Source organism: Echiichthys vipera, assembly GCF_963691815.1.
Source record: "Echiichthys vipera genome assembly, chromosome: 11".
NCBI classification, from domain to species: Eukaryota; Metazoa; Chordata; class Actinopteri; order Perciformes; family Trachinidae; genus Echiichthys; species Echiichthys vipera.
In genome coordinates, this window is record NC_139836.1 from 21,409,001 (window position 1) to 21,413,227 (window position 4,227).

Consider the following 4,227-nt stretch of genomic DNA (forward strand, 5'->3'; position numbering starts at 1 on the left):
TGATTTAAGATTCCTCGGCCGCGCAGTGGCATCTGAGATACACATCTCCGCCTCGTCCAGAGGACTCCCCTAAATTTTAAGGGTGACATTTGAACTTTTCCATTGTTCTCTTGTTTAATTTATTGCATTTATCACAGAATCTCGGCCGTACAGTACTTTATTCTGATGATGTGTTTGACTGTGTTTCTTTCAATCAAGGTTTTTAGATCCTAGATGAAGACGACCATAATTGTTTTTTGTCAGTGCTGTTTATCTGGACACAAGTGAAGAATATAACTTGTAACAGAGTTGTGTACATATATATAGTCATCATTTTTGTTATTATTATTATCACAAAAACATAATGGCATGTTGTACAGTCAGTAAATGACTTGTATTGTGTATGTTATGCAGTAGTGCAGTTTGACAATACAAACAATACAAACTCTTTTTATTAAATCGTCAGTGCTTCTTTCTTTATTTCACTATTGCAGCCTCTCATCATCATCCGACTATTTTTTATGTGTATTTATTTATTTATTATAGTTTATTCATCCTGTGTTACAGTAAATCCTTCAGATTAGTTGTGTGTGTGTGGAGGAGGGGGAGGTCCATGTGCTTGCATACATATCTGAAGTTGTGGGGAGTGATGCAACATTGATTGTTACACCATCTCTAAAAACATACACGTAAGTATCGACGGGAAGGTGGTGAGCGGGGTCACGTTTAAGGTGTCCTTTGGTGAAACATGATGACGATGCACTTGCTCCCTCTCTCTGTCTTTGTGAAGCTGCGTTCTTTTCTTTTCTTTTTTTTTTACCATGTTTCTTTCTTAGGATAGAGAAGAGGGACTTTAAGAGCTATATCTGGGTCAATAAAGAGTAAAGAACACTTTTTTGTAGATTTATAGATAGATAAAGCAAAAAATAGATCAAGAATTGTGCAAAAAAAAACATCTAAAGGACATTTTTGCGGTGTGGAAAATTTGTTGTTTTTTCATTATCTTTGCCGGCCAAGTATTAGCATTGCAGGAGATGTATCCATATGTAATTAAACTAATTAATAATATTTTCTAACTCGTTCTGGATTGCAGCCTCGAAAATGTCTGGTAATATAAATCAACTTGTAATTTTAAAAAAGTAGTTCTGCAAACATATTGGAAATATTTGAACATCCTAAACTGAAATTAAGGCCGTTCTAGGCCACTGAAACACAGAGCATGTGGCAGGAGACATGCAAAACTACACCAAGTGTCCCTCCACTGATGCAGAGCAGAGGGCTAATGAATGAATAATAAATGATGTAAGGGGTCAAGGATCACAAATGCTGTTGAGCATTGAACATTTTGAAATATTTGAAGCAAATCATTTCCTCTACAGCAGATGCTAAGGAATTGCTCAAGTTTTCTAAAGTCCTAAGTAATATATTTCACATAGTTCTCATGCAACCTCTTGCAAATGTGCAGTGTGCCATTTCCTGGACACAGGTAGATAAGCTGTGATGCAGGACTAAAACAATGCCTCTGTAACAAGCAATTCTTCCTGAATACAGAGTGGCTGACAAGTGAATAGCAATGATTCACATAAATGAATGTGTGAATGAGTCATCAGCTTTTCAGGTGACCACCTCAGAGACTGTCTTGACTAAAATGGTTTGTGACTTCATTCAGCACCGCTTTACTCTTTCACGCTGCCTTATACCTCACACACACACAAACACACGTCCCTCACAATTCACCGAATAGCATTGTCCTGCTGTGAGATGTGTAATGGAAAAGATAAATGGAGGATAAAGCTAAGGTGACAGGACAGAGTGTGTGTGTGTGTGTGTGTGTGTGTGTGTGTGTGTGTGTGTGTGTGTGTGTGTGTGTGTGTGTGTGTGTGTGTGTGTGTGTGTGTGTGTGTGTGTGTGTGTGTCTGTGTGTGTCTGTGTGTATTTGCATGTGCGAGTGTTTCTGGGTGTGTGTGCCCGCATGTGTGTACTACACAACAGACCAGCAAACCATCTGCTCATCTCCTCTTAATGAACAAAGCAAACAGCAGGAGTCAAGGCTGTCTCCAAATCTGGAGTCTCTTTATTGGTAAGCACACACAAACACACACACACATACACATTCACACATCTTTGCGCTGTTTAATCTGATTATCTTTGATTGAGAACAGGGGCAAAGCAACCTTTTTAGACCTCACTCCTACATCAGTGACAGAGAAGGTCTGAAACACAATTAGCAAGCTGTTCCTGAGCTCTGCTTTGCAGTCACATCTAACCACAAGCAGCCAAATAGACCTAATGGGTAGGAACTAACCAATGGGAACTAACATGCATACTGCATCTGTGGATGATGGGGAAATGCAACACTATTAGGCAGCTGTTCGCCATATCTTTTTAAATGTACTTGGACGAAACATAAGCATTGGATCAATTGGCTGAGGAGCAATCACAGACAGGCATGAAGGTATACACACAGTTTGATGTGAAGAAAACTGGCAGCCTGCAGTGTAAGACAAAGCTTGGCCTCTGCAAAGGAAATCTGGACCTTGACAAGATATGACACTGTGTGTGCATAAGGCCAAGAGGACCATAAGAAAAAGCCATTAATCTGGACTTTGTGCAGCCACATCCTGCTCAAGGCCCCAAGCAATAATTAACACTGTTACTTCTCTGTCAGAAAGCTGACCACATGGCTTCAAGACATGAGACACTCCATGTCTGCTGCTTCCAGGCATAATCCAGCCCATAAACAAATATTACATACTGAGCAAATACTCATAAATGACAAAGATCAAACATTATTAGACCAGTGCATCAGGGCCTGGGAATACCCAGTCTGAGGTGCATCGGACAGCAGCAGGGTGGCATTGTAGGTATCTTTCATCAGGAGGATTATCTGGCTACAGCATCCCTGCTGAAATGTCTGTGAGCAAGACACTAAATCCAAGCTGCAGGGGTGCTGCAGTCCTACAGTAGACCACTGGTTCTCAACCTTGGGTTAAAGACCTTAGTTGTCACTACACAGACAAAGTGTACCGATGGAGATAACCCTGCTCTCACTGCTGTGCGGATACACTGGGACGATGCTCTGTCTTAAAACATTTTTACAGGGGTTTGAGAAAAATAATTTGCTCTCCTCAGCATGGTTTTATTTGTACGAACACGTTTTTCTTTTAAGGGCTTTCTTGTAATCTTTTTCCTATACATGTTTTGTTTTTTTCCTTTAACTTGACTCAATTTATTTATTCATTTATATTTAATTTTTTTGTTTGCTTGATTGTTTTGTTCTCTGCTTTGATTTGAAATTATATTATAATTATTATTATTATTATTATTATTATTAGGCTACTAGTAGTAGTAGTAGCAGTTGTAGTTGTCTAAATTCTATCACATTTATTAAACTGACTTACAATAGGCACATTCAACCATGTGGATACAAGCACCAAAAGTGCAAGAATATTTTAGGTAGGCTACTCCAACTTCAGCTTATATGCTGAACTGTGTCAAGTGGATTTTCACTTTAGATTTGTATTATTATCTTATGGCCCAAGCTACTGTAAGCACTGTAAACTATTTTTGTGTTTTATTATTTTACTGACAATATTTTTCTTTATTTTGTTTCCTTACATAATCAACACTATTATTATTATTATTATTATTATTATTATTATTATTATTATTATTATTAGTAGTAGTAGTAGTAGTAGTAGTAGTAGTAGTAGTAGTAGCATCAGCAATTTATCACTAGACCAAAATGTTTTGTTTTTTACCTTATTCATTAGTTTTTGTCTATATCACTGTGTAAGCAGCCTACTTTTTTGTCAAATAAATGAAATTAAATGCATATGGTTTCATTATTTAGTTGCATTCATTCAAGAATTGATAACAGAAACAACCTGTTTTGAATTGTTGGGTCTATGCCTACTCTGTAAAGTGTCCTGAGTTAACTTTTGTTATGATTTGGCACTATAAATAAAATTGAATTGAATTGAAATTGAACCTCATTCCCTGTTGTTTCCTCCGCATAAAGGCCTTCACAGAAATGCGTTGTGTAGGAAAAAAAAAAAATCCAGGGAGCCTCATCTCGGCTCCAACCATAACTTCAACCCATTGATGTATAAAGAGAACTTGAAGACAGAGCAACAGCGCCCTCAGCCGGTCATTGTTATTCTAATGTCAGCGGTGCGCGAATCACACCCTTTTTGAGCTTCTCGGGCTTCTGTCGCAGATCCCCTTTCCCCTGTCTCTTTCCCCTCA